This window comes from Dermacentor albipictus, unplaced genomic scaffold (assembly GCF_038994185.2).
Source record: "Dermacentor albipictus isolate Rhodes 1998 colony unplaced genomic scaffold, USDA_Dalb.pri_finalv2 scaffold_125, whole genome shotgun sequence".
Taxonomy (NCBI): Eukaryota; Metazoa; Arthropoda; class Arachnida; order Ixodida; family Ixodidae; genus Dermacentor; species Dermacentor albipictus.
Genome location: NW_027225679.1, coordinates 17,501 through 27,500, shown reverse-complemented (window position 1 = coordinate 27,500; position 10,000 = coordinate 17,501). Strand labels below are relative to the sequence as shown.

The 10,000-nt window shown below is 54.9% G+C and overlaps 2 non-coding genes across 2 annotated transcripts; one reads left to right on the top strand and one right to left on the bottom strand.

Moving 5' to 3' along the window:
* Positions 1–2,782: 2,782 nt before the first annotated feature.
* On the bottom strand, positions 2,783–2,974 carry LOC139053429 (U2 spliceosomal RNA). Its single transcript, XR_011510475.1, has one exon. It is a non-coding gene; the product is annotated as a U2 spliceosomal RNA (small nuclear RNA).
* Positions 2,975–7,870: 4,896 nt separating this feature from the next.
* LOC139053441 (small subunit ribosomal RNA) lies at positions 7,871–9,685 on the top strand. Its single transcript, XR_011510487.1, has one exon. It is a non-coding gene; the product is annotated as a small subunit ribosomal RNA (ribosomal RNA).
* Positions 9,686–10,000: the final 315 nt, after the last annotated feature.

The window sequence follows — 10,000 nt, the reverse complement described above, 5'->3', positions numbered from 1 at the left end:
ATTGATAGTGGCCACGTTTTTTCGGGGCATGTCTTGATGAAATAATTGCAGTTCAGTTCGTTGGTTCAATTGCATTTGTTGGCTCCTTGCAGCATGTCTAGATTTCATCTTTTTCAGTATTCCTAGTGTTCTCATTGTAGTATGAATAACCTGCAGATTTTTCGTTGTTGTTGTTATGCGTTATACAATGCTGAGCGATGTTTTTCCTTTCCTTGAAGCTAGCCATAGAAGTATAAAACTTTCTATAAACTCATTACAATAAGAATCCAGCATACGGTTCATCATCGGCTCGATAAACGTTCGGGAAGTGGCGACTTTTAATGCCGTGATCATGAAGCTTAACAGCAGAGCGTGTTCATCAGATATGCCAGGGGTGACGTAACGCAAGGCGTGAATCGAATCTAAGATTGAAATGGCGTTCTGAATTCTTTTGGTTCCAGATAGAACAAACAAAAATATATAAAAAAAGCATGTCATTGATTGTCATTCAAACCTCAAGAGCGCGTGGAGAAAGTGTTCCGGTTTACATTCGGCAAATCGAAATGAACGGCTAAAATTAACCTATCGTCTGGTTTCATGCGGGAGATCACGTGCGCACGCAAATTTCTTCGTACGGGAATTTTATGAAGTGAAGGCGGCTACAGATCATTTCCTTTGTCTAGTTCATGTTCGTAGGCGCAAATTGCAAACGTAATACTTGGAGGAACGTTTCCACTAATCTACAGGGGCTCTCTCATTTCTCCGATTGCTCGCAAACACATTGCATTGCTAGTCGTGACGTTTCACAGTGACGTTTCACCATGCCCGTCGAAGTTGATTACCAGTACCGCGCCAGCGTCGACCGGCCGGCGAAGCGACGAACTCAGCAGCGCATGCGCGAGGCCCTACAACACCCCAACCGAGCTACCCTGCTTATCGGAGAGAGCGAGTGCGCGTGAACGCGGGCTCGTCTGACGATCTGGATTAAAGAAAAAAAAAAAAGTGTGTCCGAGATATTGACAAAGACAAGTGGTCGCTGTCGCTCTGAGTCTTAGCGCGTTATAGAAAACGTGGGATGGCGGTGCTTCCTCGAGGGTCTAAAAGTACAATCTTCGAACTAGCGCTCCCGGCGGAACGTGGAGCTAGCATCCTTCTTCTTGGAACGGTTTGCAATGGACTGCTTGAATGTGCCGACCACGCGTCACGGGTCGCGTATAGAGCCAACGTTTGGCAAGAACGCGTCTAGCACAACCGATCGCGGTTGCGATAACCCATCGTTGGTAGCGAAAAAAAGAAAGAAAGAAAAAAAAAACACCTACCCGCAGCTTGTTAGCAGTAACCGTAAATGTGGTTCTAAATATAGGTTCGCTGGTCACTGAAACTTTCTCATAACGCACACCACTGTAGTCCAAAAAGAACAAAGCACGCACAATGGATATGATACAGCCGTCACCGCATGATTTCGCGTTTTCCTTATTGCATTACTTTCGTGGGCATGCGCGCTAGGGCCACGCAGGCCAGGAGGCAAGGGGAAAAATAAATAAGAAATGATACGCGATCCTCAGCATTGACTTGGCTGATGTGGCACTCGCATTTATGTTCTTTACCTTAGGCGAGCGCAACGCGCCAACTGAACTCCAATTTCCCATAACGGAAATTCGTATTTGGCCATTTGGTTGTATTTTTGGCTGATGTTCGCGTTTTTCGCCCGAGCATGCGCTTCACTGCGCCGCTCGTTGCCCCTTCAATGCGGCTTCACTGCCCTGCAGGCGTGTTCTGCGTCAAGCCGAACCACCAGGCAAAAAGCCTGGGCGCCGCCATCTTGTTGAGAGCGGCGCCGGGGACACAATCGCGCCTAGCTCATTGAGTTTTCCCCCAAAACTGAACGAAATAGCCTTATTTAAATGAGAAAGATGCCGCGAGTGCCGCAACGAAGGACCTTAAGGATTACCGAAGGGTAACTGAGGGCGACGCGACGAGCTTTGGAAAGAAGAATGATGGGTGTAGCGCTACGGGGGATAAGAATAGAGCAGATTCGGGGGGTGAGCGAACAAACGCGAGCTAATGACACCTTAGTTTAAACCAAGAAAAAGAAATGGGCGTGCGCAGGGCATGCAATGTGGGGGGAAGATCATCAATTAAGGGTTACCGACTGAATTCCAAGAGAAGGGAAGCGTAGCACGGGGTGGCGGAAATTTAGGAGGGCAGATTAGATTAGGAAGGGCGCAGGCACTAGACGGCGACCGTGACCGGGCTTACACGTGACCGGGGTGCTTGGAGAATAATGGGAGAGGTCTTTGCCCTGCAGTGGTCGTAGCCAGCAGGATGATGATGACGAAAAGGTAGCAACAGGTATTCATAACATACAGGTTGGAAAGCTGAGGCACCTCTGAACCCTTGAATATATTTCGCCACACTTGGCCATACGACAAGTTTGTTTTCGAGGCGCTCGGTCCCACTGCAGCGAAAATGTTGCCGGAAATCGGGCACTCCATTTTTGTTTCATAGGGAACCTTTCTTCCACTAGGGCAGCGGATTTTCGCAGGGCGAGCTTGCTGTCGTTTACGGATCAAAGCGATAGTGAACTCCAAAATGCAGTGTTGGCTTTGAGTGGGACTTACATTGATTGCAAAACCCACGGCTAATCACCCTTCCCCCCCCCCCCCCCCAAGTGGCTCATTACAGCAGACAATCGTTCAGAAACACCGGCATCGTTGCGTATAGTATGGGAATGGTGCGTGTCACGTGAGTGCTCGCTTCGAGCTTGTGTTCTTCATTTTGATTGAATGAAGTCTCACCTAAGTGAGCGGGGGCCGATCCCGGAGGTAGTGCAATACCGGGCCGACCTGCGGCGGAGGTGAAGCAGGCTTCAAGCACTCCGCCAACTTCCAAAAATAGGTTTAATATCGTGGGTCCATATAGAACCCGTATCAGATATTAAGCTGATAAGAACAGATACTACACTTTGATCTTAGCCAAAAGGCCGAGAAGCGATGTCTTTCACTTCACTCCATTGTACCACTGCCTTGTGGGTGCCCTGGCGACATTGGTAACCTCAGCAACAGCGTGGGCAATCTTATAAAACCCAGCCCGTCTAGAGACTCTATGCTCTCTATCTCGCGAATCAACTCGCGACGCCTCAGTCTTTCACTGTTAACGAAACGCCGTCGCGTAGAAACGAGACCCGAGCGCAAGCTTGTTCGCAAGGCAAAACCAACGAAGGCAACCTCGTAGAAAACGGAACAGGCGAGCGGAAAACACGCGCAAGGGGAATGCTTACTTCCGTCTGAATGCGACCGCTCAAGGCGGCTTTCTTTGAGGCCTTCGTTTCAAGCCCGTGCGCAAGTGTAATACACTACGCGCATTTCCCTCATTTCCTTTTATTTACCGCAAGGCCCACTGAAAGTTTTCATACGGCACAGGCCGGGACGGATTGCAACGTGTCGATTCGACCGCTAGAATTAGGTAGCGCGCCTCATGTACGAATGAAAGAGAATGAAAAAAAAAAAATAAATAAATATAGAAAAGGCTGCGCACTCCTTCCAACCGGAAACATAGAGGGCAGGAAGATCGCCATGTGGAGCACAGGTGTTGTTAAAAAAGAAAGAAAGAAAGAAAGAAATAGCGCTACCCCATCATCTTTACCGTGTGCGTGTATACACACACACGCACACATATGCACGCGCACGCACGCGCGCGCGCGCACGCACACACACACACACACACACACACACACACACACACACATACGCACACATGCTAGCATAGCTTAAGCACAGCTGGAAAGCTCAGCCTTGCGCAAGAAAAAAGGACCACGCCCTTTCGCAAGCCCCTTTGAAACTTTTAAATGAGAAACATGTGTACAGCGAGGTCGTTCGAAACTGGCGCGAAAACGCATCCGCGCCATCTGTGTGCGGAACTAGGAAAACCTACGGCCTTCGCCATACAGAAAGAAAGGTAGATGGCGCGAGCTAACGCTCCGTTGCATACTAAGAACGAGAGCTAGTGAATAATGGCAGAAACGTCTTGGGAAGAGAGAAAAAAACAACAACAACAAAAAAAAAGAAAGACACGCAAGTTGTTGGCTCGCGCAAGCATTCTATTTTACAGCGAGTAAAGAGCATAGCAACTTCTCACAAGAGCAGCAAGAAAGACAAGAAGAACGTGAGAGAGGGGGAGAAACAGGCGCGTTTCTTTGGAATGCAGAGCATGCTGCACACACTATGAAGTGCCAAAGAGACGGGGAAAGCAGATGGCGCGATTGTGTATGTCCTCAAAGCTTGAAAACAATTTCTAAACTACAAGGTGTGCCGAAGTCCGCCTACTCTCATCAGGTTGCTCCCGCCTCCAATTGCATTTAAATTAAAATTACAGTCGCCTCAGAGGCAGAGAGAGAGAGAGAGAGAGAGAAAATGTGTACACTTGCTTCGCGCAGCTGCACCCGTTCAAATTTTACAGCAACAAGAGCACTCCCGCAGGCACAAAGTCCGCTGCCGCGTCCGCCGGGGCGGAATGCACTCGCTTCCGTAAATTGTCGTGCGGCAGACTGCTGCATCGTAGCACACCTGAAACCGCGCAGACGTCAGCGATCGCCGCGAGATCGCTGCGAGCGCTAAAGTCCGAAACCACGTCCGCCGGGGCGGCGGGAGCTCGATACCCCTTCACGAAACTTCTGCGTGTACACCGCCGCACGGCCACGGCGGAGTCGCTGGCATCCTGCGCGCAGTTGCATTGCGTCGCGCCGGGAATCGTTGAAGCCCCACGCAGACGTCGGCGTCGGCCCCGACCTGGCTGCGAGCGCTCGAAGAGACCAAGTCCGAAGCCACGTGAGCCGGGGCGGTGTGAGCGCGACTAAGTCCGAGACGACGTCAGCCGGGGCGGCGTGAGCGAGACCAAGTCCGAGACTACGTCAGCCGGGGCGGCGTGAGCGAGACCAAGTCCGAGACTACGTCAGCCGGGGCGTCGACTAAGTCCGAGACGACGTCAGCCGGGGCGTCGAGCACGCCGCGGTCGCTTTTCCCACTCTTACTCGAAAAATGGCGAAGGGGCCGCGCTAGCGTGCCTTGAATCGGTGAGCGGCGGTACCGCGGCGATCGCGAGAGCTCAAATCGGCCGTGCCAAGGCCAAATATTGGCGCTCGGCTCGGCGCAGTACGCCGCCTTGTCGCACGAGTACGGCCCCGTGGAGGTCTGGTCACTTATCGCTGCTCTTATAAGGGGCCGTACCGCCCTGGCCGACGTTGTACCGTAGTGCCGTTTTCGGCTTGCGCGTGTTCGTGGTGGTGTCCGCGCACCGCTCCGCACTCGAGAATCGTGCCCACGACGACGCGAGCGCTCGGAAGAGACGAAAGTCCGAAACCACGTGAGCCGGGGCGGTGTGAGCGCGACTAAGTCCGAGACGACGTCAGCCGGGGCGGCGTGAGCGAGACTAAGTCCGAGACTACGTCAGCCGGGGCGTCGACCAAGTCCGAGACGACGTCAGCCGGGGCGTCGAGCACGCCGCGCGCGCTTTTCCCACTCTTACTCGAAAAATGGCGAAGGGGCCGCGCTAGCGTGCCTTGAATCGGTGAGCGGCGGTACCGCGGCGATCGCGAGAGCTCAAATCGGCCGTGCCAAAGCCAAATATTGGCGCTCGGCTCGGCGCAGTACGCCGCCTTGTCGCACGAGTACGGCCCCGTGGAGGTCTGGTCACTTATCGCTGCTCTTATAAGGGGCCGTACCGCCCTGGCCGACGTTGTACCGTAGTGCCGTTTTCGGCTTGCGCGTGTTCGTGGTGGTGTCCGCGCACCGCTCCGCACTCGAGAATCGTGCCCACGACGACGCGAGCGCTCGGAAGAGACGAAAGTCCGAAACCACGTGAGCCGGGGCGGTGTGAGCGCGACTAAGTCCGAGACGACGTCAGCCGGGGCGGCGTGAGCGAGACTAAGTCCGAGACTACGTCAGCCGGGGCGTCGACCAAGTCCGAGACGACGTCAGCCGGGGCGTCGAGCACGCCGCGCGCGCTTTTCCCACTCTTACTCGAAAAATGGCGAAGGGGCCGCGCTAGCGTGCCTTGAATCGGTGAGCGGCGGTACCGCGGCGATCGCGAGAGCTCAAATCGGCCGTGCCAAAGCCAAATATTGGCGCTCGGCTCGGCGCAGTACGCCGCCTTGTCGCACGAGTACGGCCCCGTGGAGGTCTGGTCACTTATCGCTGCTCTTATAAGGGGCCGTACCGCCCTGGCCGACGTTGTACCGTAGTGCCGTTTTCGGCTTGCGCGTGTTCGTGGTGGTGTCCGCGCACCGCTCCGCACTCGAGAATCGTGCCCACGACGACGCGAGCGCTCGGAAGAGACGAAAGTCCGAAACCACGTGAGCCGGGGCGGTGTGAGCGCGACTAAGTCCGAGACGACGTCAGCCGGGGCGGCGTGAGCGAGACTAAGTCCGAGACTACGTCAGCCGGGGCGACGAGCACGCCGCGCGCGCTTTTCGCACTCTTACTCGAAAAATGGCGAAGGGGCCGCGCTAGCGTGCCTTGAATCGGTGAGCGGCGGTACCGCGGCGATCGCGAGAGCTCAAATCGGCCGTGCCAAGGCCAAATATTGGCGCTCGGCTCGGCGCAGTACGCCGCCTTGTCGCACGAGTACGGCCCCGTGGAGATCTGGTCACTTATCGCTGCTCATATAAGGGGGCCGTACCGCCCTGGCCGACGTTGTACCGTAGTGCCGTTTTCGGCTTGCGCGTGTTCGTGGTGGTGTCCGCGCACCGCTCCGCACTCGAGAATCGTGCCCACGACGACGCGAGCGCTCGGAAGAGACAGAAGTCCGAAACCACCTGAGCCGGGCCGCGGCGGGAGCTCGACGCCCGTCACGCAACTTTGGCGTACAAGCCACCGCACGGCCGCGACTGAGTCGTCGCCACCGTCCGGCTGGCTGCACTATAGCACGCCGGGAACCGGGAAAGAACCGCGCAGAGGTCGTCGTTTTGCCGCGGCGTTGGCGCGAGCGCGCGAAGAGACAAAGTCCGAAACGGCGTCAGCCGGGGTGTCGAGCACGCCGCCCGCGCCGGTCGCACTCGTGCTCGGAAACGGCGAAAGGGCTGCGCTAGCGTGCGGCCCCGTAGGGGCACAGAAAGGCGATTGTTCTGGAAACCGCGCTGTCCATAGGCGAGAGATTGCCGTTCGCGCATTCGGTCGACGCGCTGCGCTTTCACGACTTCGGCATTGCGCTGCCGACGTAAGCTTTCCATCTCGCTCGCGGCGCTGCGAGGCGGCACGATTTTCGCCAAACGCTCGTCGAAAGTGGCACGAGTACGGCCCCATGGAGATTTGGGAACTTATCGCTGCTATTATATGGGGGTCCCAGAGAGCAGTCGCCCCCAAAAGCGACCTGGGTGTTTGATATGCGGCGGGCTTCGTGCCCGTCAAGCGTGTCCCCGGTATCGCTCCCGTGGATCCCACAGCTGACGTCTGCAGCCTCATCCGCTTGATGCGTTAGGGGCTGGTTGTCGGACGACGCTTTCTCCACGATATCGAGTTGTGTTCCGCATCGTCCTCGGACGAGTCAAATGCGAAAGCGCCGAAGGCGCGGGCGTGACCCGTCGCCTGGCGGCTTTGCCGTCTCGGCTACGTTGCAAGTGTCGGTCGGTCCACCTGTGCTGCGGGCTCAAGAGAAACCGCAAGCCGTGATCGAGTCGACACAACCAGTCTATCGAGAATGTTGCGTGCTTCTTGCCGCGTGGCGATACCCGGCCCTTCGGGGAGGGCGCCGTAGCGAGCTCGAACGCCGTCGTCTCGGACTGTGCAAAGTGCTACTCTTTGCAAGAACGAAGCGTGCTGGGGCGCCTGAAGGTGGCCTCGGCATCGCAAAAACGGCGTCCGGCCTGCTTGACAGGCGGGACGCGCAGTTGAACGATTACCTGGTTGATCCTGCCAGTAATCATATGCTTGTCTCAAAGATTAAGCCATGCATGTCTAAGTACATGCCGAAATAAGGCGAAACCGCGAATGGCTCATTAAATCAGTTATGGTTCCTTAGATCGTTTCTTCCTACTTGGATAACTGTGGCAATTCTAGAGCTAATACATGCAGTGAGCCTGAAGCCCTTTGGGCGACGGGTGCTTTTATTAGACCAAGATCGATCGGGTTTCGGCCCGTATTGTGTGGTGACTCTGGATAACTTTGTGCTGATCGCATGGCCACGAGCCGGCGACGTTTCTTTCAAGTGTCTGCCTTATCAACTTTCGATGGTAGGTTACTTGCTTACCATGGTTGTTACGGGTAACGGAGAATCAGGGTTCGATTCCGGAGAGGGAGCCTGAGAAACGGCTACCACATCCAAGGAAGGCAGCAGGCGCGCAAATTACCCACTCCCGGCACGGGGAGGTAGTGACGAAAAATAACAATACGGGACTCTTTTGAGGCCCCGTAATTGAAATGAGTACACTCTAAATCCTTTAACGAGGATCAATTGGAGGGCAAGTCTGGTGCCAGCAGCCGCGGTAATTCCAGCTCCAATAGCGTATACTAAAGCTGCTGCGGTTAAAAAGCTCGTAGTTGGATCTCAGTTCCAGACGAGTAGTGCATCTACCCGATGCGACGGCTCGGACTGAACATCATGCCGGTCCTTTCTTGGTGCACTTCATTGTGTGCCTCGAGAAGGCCGGTGCTTTTACTTTGAAAAAATTAGAGTGCTCAACGCAGGCGAGTCGCCTGAATAAACTTGCATGGAATAATAGAACAAGACCTCGTTTCTGTTCTGTTGGTTTTTGGAATACGAGGTAATGATTAAGAGGGACAGACGGGGGCATTCGTATTGCGGCGCTAGAGGTGAAATTCTTGGACCGTCGCAAGACGAACTACTGCGAAAGCATTTGCCAAGAATGTTTTCTTTGATCAAGAACGAAAGTCAGAGGTTCGAAGGCGATCAGATACCGCCCTAGTTCTGACCATAAACGATGCCAACCAGCGATCCGCCTGAGTTACTCAAATGACTCGGCGGGCAGCTTCCGGGAAACCAAAGTGTTTGGGTTCCGGGGGAAGTATGGTTGCAAAGCTGAAACTTAAAGGAATTGACGGAAGGGCACCACCAGGAGTGGAGCCTGCGGCTTAATTTGACTCAACACGGGAAAACTTACCCGGCCCGGACACTGGGAGGATTGACAGATTGAGAGCTCTTTCTTGATTCGGTGGATGGTGGTGCATGGCCGTTCTTAGTTGGTGGAGCGATTTGTCTGGTTAATTCCGATAACGAACGAGACTCTAGCCTATTAAATAGGTGCGGGGTTCCCAGCACCTTACAACCTTCTTAGAGGGACAAGCGGCTCCTAGCCGCACGAAACAGAGCAATAACAGGTCTGTGATGCCCTTAGATGTCCGGGGCCGCACGCGCGCTACACTGAAGGAAGCAGCGTGTCTTTATCCCTGTCTGAAAAGACTGGGTAACCCGTGGAACTTCTTTCGTGATTGGGATAGGGGCTTGCAATTGTTCCCCTTGAACGAGGAATTCCCAGTAAGCGCGAGTCATAAGCTCGCGTTGATTACGTCCCTGCCCTTTGTACACACCGCCCGTCGCTACTACCGATTGAATGATTTAGTGAGGTCTTCGGACCGATGTCCGGCGCGGCCTTTCGGTTGCGCCGGTCTGTTGGAAAGATGACCAAACTTGATCATTTAGAGGAAGTAAAAGTCGTAACAAGGTTTCCGTAGGTGAACCTGCGGAAGGATCATTACCGGATTGTTCGAGGGTGACGAGCGCCATTGTTTCTACCCCGTGTGGGTGAAGCAGCTCGCTGCGCCCGACGCTTTCCGCCGCTGGCCCCGCTTGGACGCGGGGACGGCTATACCCGAACATGCCGGGGATTGCCCGAATTTCGAAGGGCGCCCCGTGCCAAATTTGTTGCGCCCAGTGGACGCCGGCTGCAACCTTGGACGGTTGGCTTGGCCGCGCCCGCGGGTAGAAACGGCGTAACGCACACTGTTGGGTGGGCTTTCTGAAGTCCGCCTCGGCACTCTTGCGCGGAATGGGAGTAAGACGACCCGACCTG